We start from the raw sequence: 14,795 nt of genomic DNA on the forward strand, positions 1-14,795 counted from the left end.
ATTAGCTGCACATGATATTTACTCTCGGTCTGTTCCTCATTGCGTCCTGAAGACCGCGCTGACTGCGTTTTATTTCCGCTTTACCTGGTATAATTCAATAATTGCAATTTGGGTGTTTGTGAATCGTTCTTGAATCTTCCACGGCCAAATCGCGAATAATCTAAGAATCGGAAATTTTGCACGCCTCTATTTATTATCATTATACCACTGTATAATCTTAGCGAATGAAAAATGCGACAGTAACAAAAAAAACTACAATCAAGTGATCGTTATGAGGTAGATATCTGTGACTTTTTTACAGACACCTTTTTTTTACATTGTGAAAAAATGTAAACTATGCAAGTGAATAATTTTTTAAAGTCGTTTTTTTTTAAATATTAGACATCAATTAATGATTCTAAGCTAAAAATGAAAGACATTTTGAGTAAAAAATATGATTGATTACCTTCGTTTTATGGCGACGTCTGTAAACGGAAGTTTCCAGGGTAAAACGGGCAAATTAAAAATAGTTTGTGGGTTTAAAGGGCCATGAATCTGCTATGGCAGCATATCGACATATTGTTCTATCAAACACAAAAGTTGTTTTTGCTTAAAATACGGCAGTTTCTTTTAAAGAGGAGTGCAAGAGCAGAAACTGCTTTTTCAGTCTTGTCTGGGTTTTCCGCCATATATAAAAGGCTGGGCAAGTTAACTAGCTAACTTTGTGTTAACTCATAAATTCATTAATGCAATTCATTTTTATTTGATCCTAATGACATGCCTTCAAAAGTAAATAATCCATTTTTAAAATCTGTATATTCACAATTTCGGTGGAAATATTTTTTAAGATGAAAGAGTTCTTTAAAATTTTGAAACATACAAATTTGAATCAGAAAATGTCAAAATTGTTCTGTGACTGATAAATCCTGAGGGGAAAAAATTACATTTGTCAGAGATGATTTCTTATTCAATATAATTATAGACTTATCTCACATTTTGTTGAAAATACTGCATAGGATTCTCCAAAAAGAATGTTCTTCAGACACATAAAACTATTTTTCTATTTAAAAAAAAAGCATATAAAACCCTCTATAAAAATACTAGATAAATATATGTGTAGACGTGATCTGAAACATCAGCAAACAGGCACACAAACGCTTCTGATTTCTAATTTAAAACTTAGTATAAACAGTACGAAATCCCGAAACGGTGAAGGCGGAATGAGTAAAATGAGGCCTCATTGCCCTTTGGAAAAATTTGAATTTGCAGACGGCCAACGGGAACATGAAAAGGTCACCAACAACAACAAAAAAAAGTTTGCTCACGTTTTAAGATATTCACAGGCAGCTTTCGGGGCCATCTTGAATTAGAGCCGGTAAATATTTGCTGACGGTGGGACAAAATTCCGAGTGAGGCGGGGCACTTTTTGGGAATACAAAACAAGTCTTTGCTAATTAGCACTTTTTGCTAAATGATTAGAATGAGCGCTCATGGCTCAAATTGCACAGAGACCGAGTGTACGCGTCACGTGTCATCCCCAACGGCCAAATCTGCATTTCCTCGGATATGCCAGCCACGAGTATGATTGACAGATAGGCGAGACTAACCCCACGTCAGAAAAAAACTATCCCTTTTTAAACTTCTTTATGATATTTATGGGAAAACTACATTAGTTTGGGGTGAAATACACATTTGTTTATTAAGCTTATGTAGTAATTTTCCTTATGAGAGTGACATCAGGGGGTGCCGGAGCCTATCCCAACAAATATGCACTATGTATATCCACTGCATATATTGTCTTTTTAAATAAAAGTACAAAGCTTATAGAACTTGCATATTTTCCGCACTATAAGGCGCACCTAAAAGCATTCAATTTTCTTAAAAGTGCGTCTTATATACAGTGTTGGCCAAAAGTGTTGGCACCCCTGCAATTCTGTCAGATAATGCTCAATTTCTCCCAGAAAATGATTGCAATTACAAATTCTTTGGTAGTAACATCTTTATTTATTTTGCTTGCAAGGTTCAGATACATTTTCATACCATATATTTAATCCCCAAAGTTATATACTCTATTATTTCTATTTTATTTTATTTTATTTTTTTTCAACCTCCCAAAAAATCTACCAAAACACTTTTTTTCCACCCCAACACCAGGGGCACCTCACTACCCACACCACTGAACGTTAGCATTTTATTATTTTTTTTTTTAAGAATTGCTAATAAAACTTTAGACTGAGCATCAAATGGGAAACCTGGAGTTAGCCCACCGTAAATTTTAAGTTTAGCTCCAATTTTGATTTACTGTAGGTGGAAAATATTTTTTTCCTGATTCAGTGTAACACGGTGCCACTAGACCACTATTCCACAAACTGAAATGAATGACAGAACTCCATTGTGGGAAAACACGCAAGCAATGTGATCCGATATGAATATCAAATTGCAAAAATAGAGTTAGCTTATTGGAGATCCTGGTGACTGAAAGACTCAGATTCAGTGTAACGCTGGGCCAACATCCCAAACATGTTAAGCGTAACACATGTTGATGAATGTCAACATACAGTATATTATTCATCGCCAAAGTTGATTACTAAATATGTTTATTTTATGTTAAATATTGTATTTATTCAAAACAACAACAAACAAAAAAACTACTAAAAAACACTTTTTTTCCCCAACGCTAGGGGGTGCTACAGCACTCTTGGCGCCCCACTTCCTACGCCCCTGCATTTTCATCTCATTAGATGACATCTAGTATCTGTCTCGTTAGGGATGGGAATTGATACGATTTTTCCGATTCCATTATCGATATTGCTTAACGATTCGATTCTTTATCGATTCTCTTATCGATTCTAATTTGGGGAAAAAGAAGCACAAACGTTTTGATTGGCATCGAGTTTGTTTAATCAGAAGTCACAACTAGGGTTGTTCCGATCATGTTTTTTGGCTCCCGATCCGATCCCGATGGTTTTAGTTTGAGTATCTGCCGATCCCGATATTTCCTGATCTGATTGCTTTTTTTTGCTCCCGATTCAATTCCAATCATTCCCGATAATTTTTCCCAATCTTATACATTTTGGCAATGAATTAAGAAAAAAATGAGTAAAACTCAGATAAATATATACATTCAACATACACTACATAAGTACTGTATTTGTTTATTATGACAATAAATCCTCAAGATGGCATTTACATTATTAACATTCTTTCTGTGAGAGGGATCCACAGATAGAAAGACTTGTAATTCTTAAAGTATAAATGTGACTTTGTATATCGTGACTAAATATTGCCATCTAGTGTATTTGTTGAGCTTTCAGTAAATGATACTGTAGCCATGCCCAAATGCATGATGGGAAGTGGAACCATGACTGTGCGCAGTGCTACCAATTGATATATCTTCTCTGCGTTGGGAAAGAACATAGGGTGTTAAGAAAATGATCAACGACTACCTTTCTTCCCCACATTGCCTCCCACGTTATTTTTAATTGCTGAGAGAGGTATTGTAAGGCTTTAGCCACATAAAAAATGGCTCCAAACGATGTCAAATTTCTCTCTATTCATTATTCGCTGCTTTTTGGCGCTATCTATAGGTAAAACGGCGACTTTATAGATTGTGCGCGACAGCGGGAGAGTGGGTCGTGCAGCGCATGCGTTCATTATTTAACGTGATTAATTTAAAAAAAATTAATTGCCGCCGTTAATGCAATAAATTTGATAGCCCTACTTTAAGCCAAAACTAAAGACTCTGGATGAGTGTAAGACATTTTTGTCTGTAACGTTAAATACAAGTAGAAAACGAGTTAAATAAAAAATATACAGTATATATATTAAAAAAAGGCATGTCCGATATTTTATTGCCGATTCCGATACTTTGAAAATGACGTGATCCCGATCGATCGGGACATCTTTAGTCACAACCTTACAAACTCACAACGAGGTCAAAAGAGGCCCAAAGCCTCAATGTTAACTGTGGCAGTGAGTGGCAAATACACAAGAATGTGTAACATTTTACTGAAACATTTTCTAATAGAAATAAAAAAAATATTGGTATATTTTGGCATATAAGTCGTTGTTCTGCCTTTGGGAATATGTGTTAAGCAGGGTTCCCTAAACTTTTTCCTGTGGGGGCCAAATAACTTTTACCTTCTCTGATGAGGGGCCAGGGTCAGTTTGTAACAGAAAAGGTGTGATGATTTGCAGGAGTGCCTAAATGTAAAAATGCTTTTTACATTTTGTTTTTAAGAAAGCCACAATCCAATACAGAGCCTTGCAAAAGTATTCGGCCCCCTTGAACCTTGCAACCTTTCGCCACATTTCAGGCTTCAAACATAAAGACATAAAATTTTAATTTTTTGTCAAGAATCAACAACAAGTGGGACACAATCGTGAAGTGGAAAAACATTTATTGGATAATTTAAACTTTTTTAACAAATAAAAAACTGAAAAGTGGGGCATGCAATATTATTCGCCCCCCTTGCGTTTGTCGCGCCACCTTTTGCTCCAATTACAGCTGCAAGTCTTTTGGGGTATGTTTCTATCAGACTGACATTCTTGCCCATTCTTCCTTGCAAAACAGCTCGAGCTCAGTGAGGTTGGATGGGGAGTGTTTGTGAACAGCAGTCTTCAGCTCTTTCCACAGATTCTCGATTGGATTCAGGTCTTGACTTTGACTTGGCCATTCTAACACCTGGATACGTTTATTTTTGAACCATTCCATTGTAGATTTGGCTTTTTGTTTTGGATCATTGTCCTGTTGGAAGATAAATCTCCGTCCCAGTCTCAGGTCTTGTGCAGATACCAACAGGTTTTCTTCCAGAATGTTCTTGTATTTGGCTGCATCCATCTTCCCGTCAATTTTAACCATCTTCCCTGTCCCTGCTGAAGAAAAGCAGGCCCAAACCATGATGCTGCCACCACCATGTTTGACAGTGGGGATGGTGTGTTCAGGGTGATGAGCTGTGTTGCTTTTACGCCAAACATATCGTTTTGCATTGTGGCCAAAAAGTTCAATTTTGGTTTCATCTGACCAAAGCACCTTCTTCCACATGTTTGGTGTGTCTCCCAGGTGGCTTGTGGCAAACTTTAAACGAGACTTTTTATGGATATCTTTGAGAAATGGCTTTCTTCTTGCCACTCTTCCATAAAGGCTAGATTTGTGCAGTGTACGACTGATTGTTGTCCTATGGACAGACTCTCCCACCTCAGCTGTAGATCTCTGCAGTTCATCCAGAGTGATCATGGGCCTCTTGGCTGCATCTCTGATCAGTTTTCTCCTTGTTTGAGAAGAAAGTTTGGAAGGACGGCCGGGTCTTGGTAGATTTGCAGTGGTCTGATGCTCCTTCCATTTCAATATGATGGCTTGCATAGTGCTCCTTGAGATGTTTAAAGCTTGGGAAATCTTTTTGTATCCAAATCATGCTTTAAACTTCTCCACAACAGTATCTCAGACCTGCCTGGTGTGTTCCTTGGTTTTCATAATGCTCTCTGCACTTTAAACAGAACCCTGAGACTATCACAGAGCAGGTGCATTTCTACGGAGACTTGATTACACACAGGTGGATTCTATTTATCATCATCGGTCATTTAGGACAACATTGGATCATTCAGAGATCCTCACTGAACTTCTGGAGTGAGTTTGCTGCACTGAAAGTAAAGGGGCCGAATAATATTGCACGCCCCACTTTCCAGTTTTTTATTTGTTAAAAAAGTTTAAATTATCCAATAAGTGTTGTTCCACTTCACGATTGTGTCCCACTTGTTGTTGATTCTTGACAAAAAAATTAAATTTCATATGTTTATGTTTGAAGCCTGAAATGTGGCGAAAGGTTGCAAGATTCAAGGGGGCCGAATACTTTTGCAAGGCACTGTAACCCTTTCTGGATTCTTCATGGAACAAAAGTAAATAATATATTCCATTCCATTCCATTCCATTCAGGGGTGCACGTAAGTGCTCCGCATGCGCGCATGCATACTGGATGTAGACAAATGCGCTGGCCCTCGACGGTTTCCATATGCTTTTGCGTACCGATGGCTGACCACTGTATTTGCGGCGAACACGAGAAAATCACTTCTCAAAATGTCAAAGAGGCAGGCCCCACTGAGTAATTATTTCCGTGTTACCCCACCCCCGTCAAAAGACAGACAGACGACAGAGACGTCACCGGAGCTACCGAAAAAAGGACTTTTGCTGAAAAGTGGCTGCGGGAGGTACCATGGCTAGAAACAAATGATGCTTGCACGGAAATGTAGTGCAAACATTGCCGTGAGAATCCCAATGTCGCTGATAAGAGCGGCGCATTTTATGTAGGGTCAAAGAATTTCAGCCATCCAAACATTGAAAAGCCCGAAAAAAACAGAGAGCATGTGGCAATTAAGCAAACTATCGATGTCAGACAGGACTCCACTCACCCTATGGACAAGTGGCGGAATAAAGTTAATGAAGAACAGCGCCATGCACTAACAAACGTGTTTTTGCTCGCATTTCACAAAGCTAAACACGCACGTTCAATGAGCTCTTATGAGGAGGACATCCCACTTTTACAAACGTTTGGAGTTAATGTGGGAGCCGCATAGCATTCCCGCGAAGGTGGGAACCAAATAATGCAGACAATCGCTCAAACAATCAGCTCTGATCTGTATAAAAAAATTAAAAGCAGCAAACTTTTGGGGGCTGCCCTTTGACGGTTCTGAGGACATCAACAAAGTGGAGCAGGAATTTGTGATGCATAGAGAATGCCCTTTATTTTGAATTAGTGCTTTTATGTTTATTTCTTTACATTTCACTTCAAAGTAATGGCAATTTTGTTGTGCCAGTTGATGTTAATCAAGCGTTAATTGTTAAAATAATTAATTAAAGGTAATTGGCTCTTAGTAAAGCTTGTCATAATTTTATTGCATCAGGCGGGTCAGCTCTCAAGCTCAATGAGGACCAAGTCACATTTCCAGGTCCTCCTCTGAGAACCTGGGCAAAAAAAATATGTGCACCCCTGATTATATTATATTATATTATAATATAATAATAACTAGGGCTGTCAAAATGATCGTGTTAACAGGTGGTAATTAATTTTTTAAATTAATCACGTTAAAATATTTGACGCAATTAACGCACAAATGCCCTGCTCAAACTGATTAAAATGACAGCAAAGTGAAATGTGTACTGGTTGTGTTTTTCAGTTTTATCGCCCTCTGCTGGCGCCTGGGTGCGACAGATTTTATAGGATTCAGCACGAAGCTTGAGAACGATAAACCGATACGACCGGATATCCGGTTTTACAGGCGAAAGATACAAATGTATCGATAGTAAAGTTACCATTTGACAGAAATTAGCCATTAAATATTCAATGAACCGATAGTAAAGATAGAATTCGGCTATCGCAAGCACAAAAGTCGGCTTCTAATGCCTAGTTCAATGCATTGCGTAAAATGATGAGAATTTAGCTTTTACTTCACATGCTGCGCTCGTGTCATTCACCACACAGCGCACTTAGATCGAGACCGCACGCATGATATAATATGGACAAGCACTACTCGCAGTCGTGGTTGCCTTAACTTCCCATGCATTTCGGCAGAACAGCTACTAGTCGGCGTCATTACCCGATCGTCAACGGGCGTTTCATAACAACGCAAGAGCTAACGAAACCACTGCAACGCACGTTCCGTAGCATTTTCTTCACAGCCCAAAACGAAACTAGTAGTGGCAACGAAGCAACATGCTAAAACAATGGACAGTGCGATCACTGACGCCAGCGACGTGCAGCGATTGATTTTCAACGCACCCAGGAAAACAAAAGTCGGACTTTTAAGTGATGAAAGCAGCCAGATCTGTTCGCGGTACAGAGATCGTGAGTTTTTAACCCTGAAAAATAACCCACTACAATGGTGGAAAGGGCGGCATATTGTTTCCACGAAACGCAGTCTACTTAAACATGAACATGTGGATTAGTTGATCTTCCTCAAGAAAAATCTGCCCTTCAAAAAAGATAGGGACGGTGATGAGGAATAAAAAATGAGGAAGCACAGGCCTAAGTGAATGACTTTGCTGTGTATTAGGTTAAAGTAATGATTATTGACCTGTCTGTCTAAATGCCATGTTTTTATTCCCCCAATCATACCAGTCGTAAAGCATATTTTTATTATTTATTTATGATAACACTAGCAGGTTTAATTCTTTTTTTTTCCTAAAGCTGCTGCATATAATTAATATTTTTTGTTTGTAAGATGTTTACGTTGAAAATTTGCACTTAAATTACTTACCTCTTGTTTTGAAAACACCAGGAAATACAGTAATTGAATTACTGCACTATATTGTTGTCTGTCACTGGAGTTTTATTTTATTATCAATCCCATCCAACAAAATCACGGTCATATAGTAAGCCTTTTTTTTTTTTTTTTTTTTCATAAAAAAATATAACACATTGGTATGAAATTTTGTTGTTTTAATTTTGCTATATCAGAAATGTGGTCTTTTATATGTTTAAAATACTGTACAAACACACACAACAAATGTTTACCATCGTATCGTTTTCACTATCGAACCGTATCGTTCTTACACTGTATCGAATCGGTCGGCCTTAAAAATGTATCGTTTTTTTAATCGAATAGTAACCTGTGTATCTAGATACATATCGAATCGGCTTCATGCCAGAGATTCCCAACACATTCAGCACCAGTGTTAAGAACGGCGTTACAATATAACGGCGTTACTAACGGCGTTATTTTTTTCAGTAGTGGGTAATCTAATTAATTACTTTTCTCATCTTGGCAACGCCGTTACCGTTACTGAGGACGGAAAGGCATGCGTTACTATATTGGTCGAAAAGTCTGAGGGAGACGGACTCACCGAGACGACAGAGCAGAGCAGGAGTAGGGAGGAGGCAAGAAAGTTGTGACGCCGAGCAAACGCGATGCTAGGTAGCTCCAATAATACATGTTGTAGCCGATAGCTAGTACAAACTACGCCCGCATGTTATGGTAGATATGGTAGACATGGTAGATATCACATGTACTGTACATAGATATAACTAGATGCAAAATGACAGACATGGCACTAAATGAGTTAGTAGACAGCCGCCATCTTAAAGCAGTAGACTTTTTAGGACGGCTCTATTGTAGAGAACCTTCCTAGCGAGCCTAAGTAACTTTTTATCTAAAATACTTCTAAATCGGCAAAATCTTGACTTGAATCTATCTTTAAATGATGAAACAGTTTTAAAATTTTCATATGTCGAAAGTAGAGAGAAGGGAATTAATGTAATAATGGGAGCAATTTTAACAACTTTTCACAGTTGATTCAGGGTAAAGGGTAAATTAGGGTAAAGAATTGGGCTCGGGCCAATTGTACCAAAAACCTTCACAAAAAAACTTCACATAGTGTGGCCAATGTTTTTTTTTTTTTTTTTGAGGGAAAAAAAAAAAGGAATTATCACCAATTACTTTGCCAAATAACTAATTACTCTTACATTCAGGTAATTGAGTTACTAACGCAATTACTTTTTGGGAGAAGTAATTTGTAACTATAATTAATTACTTTTTTTCAGTAAGATTAACAACACTGTTCAGCACCCATTAGCATTGTGTAAGTAATTATCAGTGTTGTTAATTTTACTTTAAAAAAGTAATTAATTACAGTTACAAATTACTTCTCCCAAAAAGTAATTGTGTTAGTAACTCAGTTACCTGAATGTAAGAGTAATTAGTTACTTGGCAAAGTAACTAGTGATTTTTTTTTTTTTCCCTCAAAAAAAAAAAAAAAAAAAAAAAACACAGGTCACACAATGTGAAGTTTAAAGGGTTTGGGGGTATGTTCAATGTATATATCCATCTTGTGTCTTATCTTTCCATTCCAACAATAATTTACAGAAAAATATGGCATATTTTATAGATAGTTTGAATTGCGATTAATTACCATTAATTAATTTTTAAGCTGTGATACTTGATTAAAAATTGTAATTGTTTGACACCCCTAATAATAACACTATTATTTGAATAGATAATAACCAAATAACCTTCTCTGGGTTCTTCACAAAAAAAGCTAGGAAATAAATAACACTATTGGAAAAAAAAAATGTTCAGGCCGTAGTTTGGTGATAATACACTTTACTAGTTAAAGTGTATTATTTACCATTATATTGAAATGCATGCCTTTTAGTTTTTATGGTGCTTTCACGCTCAAGTGAGGGCGCCCTTGCGCTTCCACACACGAAGAAGAACGCGCTCACGTGAAGAAGAGCGCGCTTACAAGCGAGTGAGCAAGTTAGTGAGAGAGGGAAACACTGCTACGAGCCTACGTTCTTTGTTAATGTTTGTAAAATATCTACAGAGACCACACTGTATGTACCATCTTTTGTGTTGTTGTTGTTGTGTGTTTCCACTCGCGATCGGACACTTAAATCCAGTTGCGTAGTGGTTTGAACGATGTGCTAATGCTAGCGAACGCATGCTAACTGTTCGTGTTATTATTGTTTTAGCAGCTAATCATTGCTGATTTACGTTGATGCGAACCTGTTTGTTATTGGGGACGAAATTGATTTGTTTCATTTCTATTTTTAGTTTCACTCTTGAAGTGATGGTTGAATAAAGTCAACAAATTATACAAACTTCTTCTGCATCGTCATTTGGGAGTTTAGCTAGCTGTATAGCCAGGACTGAGCCTTAGCGTCTCAGTGAGGGACAGTACAGTCGTATTCCCTCTCGATGCAGTTATCTCCACCTTGCAATGACTGCAAGTCGCTTTGTTGTAATTTTTCCTCGTGAAGTGAATACACACTTTCGAGCGTTTTAACCTACGTGCTCTCATTGTTATGTTTACGGCTGCAATGCCCGTGCTAAACCACGGTAGCCTTTCATTTTCACTCTCTTTCCTGGTGAAGTGTAGCCAAACTTTGGAGCGAGTGGTTCTTGGTGTCTTTAGGAATCGTTAAAGGGATCGTTAAGGATTTTTCATTGTGATGTCGAGGCCTCAAAACACCAGGAACCGGTTCGGAATTGGAATCTGATTTCGATTCCCATCCCTATGTCTCGTTATGTTTTAGTCTCCCAACACACATTTTTAGCTCATTGACGTCATGAAAAAATGGTCCGTCGACAAAATGTTTTCGTTATCATCCTTCGTTGACGAAAACAATATGAACTATTTCTCGCAAAATAGCAACATTTTCCCAGAAAAATTAATATAGTCTTTCTTTTCTTTTATCTAAGCTTTGGGGGGAGAAAACACAACTTTTCACACATCCAATCCAAGTCAGCCCAGTTTCCAAACGAGTTCAGCCAAGTTGCCATCATTTTGCAACCTGACGTCAGACGGCAAGTTGCTTTTTTGGACTTCTCTGGCCCTTTTTTCTCACGCGCCCTGCGGCCAAGCGACCCCTTTTGACCCACTCCTCGTCTGTCGGCCCGCCGACCCGCCTTCACTTAACCTCGCAGCTAATTTGGCAGCCTATGTGAATTGAGTGAGCCGATCCAAAACATTTTTAAAAAATGTATGGCGAATATTAAAGCAGAGACTCACTGTGAGTCATTTCTAAACATTTATGGGATGTTGGCTCAGTACTTCACTGAAGAATTAAAGTGCATACGCCAGGAGAAAAAAAAGTCTTAAATAGGATTATTATGTGAATTAGAATCATATTTTGAGACGATTTGACTATATACAACAATTTAGCAAAGCGCAGATGATGAGAAATTAGTCTTTTAATCTGCTGGTTAGCCACGCCTGCCATTATAGGGCTCTAGCGTCCCCAACAGGTGGATGACGTCAGCGGAGTCATGATTTCATCTGATTTAGTATTCATCTGATTGAGGGGGAATTATTCACAATGAGGAAAACGCGATGAAGAGAGCCGCAAAATGTCATTGTTTAAGTCTCTCTACTCCAATATTTTTACAGGATATTCTTTTTATCCAAGTATTTTTCCCCAATAGCTACTGTAAACAAATGGCATGGTCATGACAAATAACAGTCTTTTGCTAAATGGAATATGAAATCATAAAAATGCATTTATTCAGGACGACATGGCAAAATTACTCCATAATCATCAAAACTGTCGACTTCACCTTTACTGTCGCACCTCCCGAACGATATTTTATGACATTTAAATCAGACATATGTCACTTCCCTTCCACAGCTTTGGAGAATGTAAACAAACCAAGAGGCGTGACAGCTAGCCGATATGCTAACCCAAACCGAGTGATGTTTCAAAGTCTTCGAAGCAGAAAATTACGCATAACTAGCCCGGATGTTTTGACATGACGACTGGGTTGTCAATTGTCTTCGCCGGAGAGCAATTTACAGCTCGATCCCCGGAGGAGGGCGGCTGCAGTTGTTGTGCAGCTAACGTGTAGCTAATGTGTATGAGGAGAGCTTTTTAAATGGTGTGGTCGTTTTGTGCGGAACGGCAAGTTTGACTAAATATTCAGAGATTTGAGGCAGCTGTTCTTTCTCAATGCTATAATGTCAGACAGTCCTCCGCAACAAATCCTCAGCAAAAAAAATGCTGTGATATCTTCCCAATTTTGTCAAACCTTGCACAATTCGATCACATTAGACAGCCATACTGAGCAGTTACCAAACACTAAAACATACTGTAGAAAGATTGTCCGCCCGATTGCCTGCCTGAGCGGTCCACTGTCCGACAAAGCCAAGGCAGCCCTGCCCTACAAATATTCAAAATGCTAATTGGTGCAATCCAACCATATGGTTTTGCGAGTGTGAATGGGAATGACTAATGAGGACTTCAATGCTCACAAAAGATATGCTGATTCGAGTCAGATGACCTTTCTCAGGATACAAAAGTGATTTGTTTCAGCTGATGCACCCTTGGTAGCTGTAGTGTTGGTTTTGTAATGGGTTATTGTACAGTGTCATTATAACAACAGTTAGATATATATATACAGTATATAGATAAGTTTGTGCTAAAGGCGAAAAAAAAAATAGCATTGTTTAAAAATAAAAAAAATTAGGGCTGTCAAAATTATCGCGTTAACGGACGGTAATTAATTTTTTTCATTAATCACGTTAAAATATTTGACCAATTAACACATGCCCCACTCAAACAGATTAGAATGACAGCAGTGTCATGTCCACTTGTTACTTGTGTTTTTTTGTCTCCCTCTGCTGGCGCTTTGGTGCGACTGATTTTATGGGTTTAAGCACCATTACATATTGATATCAACAATGGCGAGCTATTTTGTGATTGAAAATTATACAAATTTTATTAAAACAAAAACATTAAGAGGGGTTTTTATATAAAATTTCTATAACTTGTACTAACATTTATCTTTTGAGAACTACAAGTCTTTCTATCCATGGATCGCTTTAACAGAATGTTAATGTTAATGCCATCTTGTTGATTTATTGTTATAATAAACAAATACAGTACTTACTGTATGTACAGTATGTTGAATGTATACATCCGTCTTGTGTCTTATCTTTCCATTCCAACAATAATTTACAGAAAAAATATTTGAATTGCGATTAATTACAATTAATTTTTAAACTGTGACTGACTCGATTAAACATTTTAATCGTTTAACAGCCCTAAAAAAAAAATAAATAAAAAAAATAAGTACCGTACTGGCCCGAATATAAGACTGCTCTGATTATAAGACAACCCCCCCATTTTAAAGACTCAAGTTTGAAAAGAGACTTTTTGAACACCAAATTAATTCTTATACAGAAAATAATTACAGTACATCTGAAACAAATGATTATAACAATATATTTGAGCGAAAAAGCATGTCATTTCGCCTCATTCAAATCTTAATATCTGAACATTTAAATATGTAAACTAAAGTGCAATCACATTTGTAAATGAATGGCTTCTGGTTGTTGAAATGTAAATAAACATATTCTATTGTGCATATCTGTGTGTGTATATATATATATATATATATATACATATATATATATATATACATATATAGCGGGAGATCGACAGGCGAATCGGTGCGGCGTCTGCAGTAATGCGGACTCTGCACCGGTCCGTAGTGGTGAAGAAGGAGCTGAGCCGAAAGGCAAAGCTCTCGATTTACCAGTCGATCTACGTTCCTACCCTCACCTATGGTCACGAGCTTTGGGTCGTGACCGAAAGAACAAGATCCCGGATACAAGCGGCCGAAATGAGTTTCCTCCGCAGGGTGTCCGGGCTCTCCCGTAGAGATAGGGTGAGAAGCTCGGTCATCCGGGAGGGACTCGGCGTCGAGCCGCTACTCCTCCGCGTAGAGAGGAGCCAGCTGAGGTGGCTCGGGCATCTGGTTCGGATGCCTCCCGGACGCCTCCCTGGAGAGGTGTTCCGGGCATGTCCCACCGGCGGGAGGCCCCGGGGACGACCCAGGACACGCTGGAGGGACTATGTCTCTCGGCTGGCCTGGGAACGCCTTGGGATCCCGCCGGAGGAGCTGGTTGAAGTGGCTGGGGAGAGGGAAGTCTGGGCTTCCCTGTTAAAGCTGCTGCCCCCGCGACCCGACCCCGGAACAAGCGGAAGATAATGGATGGATGGATGGATATATACACAGTGCCTTGCAAAAGTATTCGGCCCCCTCGAATCTTGCAACCTTTCGCCACATTTCAGGCTTCAAACATAAACATATGAAATTTAATTTTTTTGTCAAGAATCAACAACAAGTGGGACACAATCGTGAAGTGGAACAACATTTATTGGATAATTTAAACTTTTTTAACAAATAAAAAACTGAAAAGTGGGGCGTGCAATATTATTCGGCCCCTTTACTTTCAGTGCCGCAAACTCACTCCAGAAGTTCAGTGAGGATCTCTGAATGATCCAATGTTGTCCTAAATGACCGATGATGATAAATAGAATCCA

The sequence above is a fragment of the Corythoichthys intestinalis genome, chromosome 1 (assembly GCF_030265065.1).
Source record: "Corythoichthys intestinalis isolate RoL2023-P3 chromosome 1, ASM3026506v1, whole genome shotgun sequence".
Classification (NCBI taxonomy): Eukaryota; Metazoa; Chordata; class Actinopteri; order Syngnathiformes; family Syngnathidae; genus Corythoichthys; species Corythoichthys intestinalis.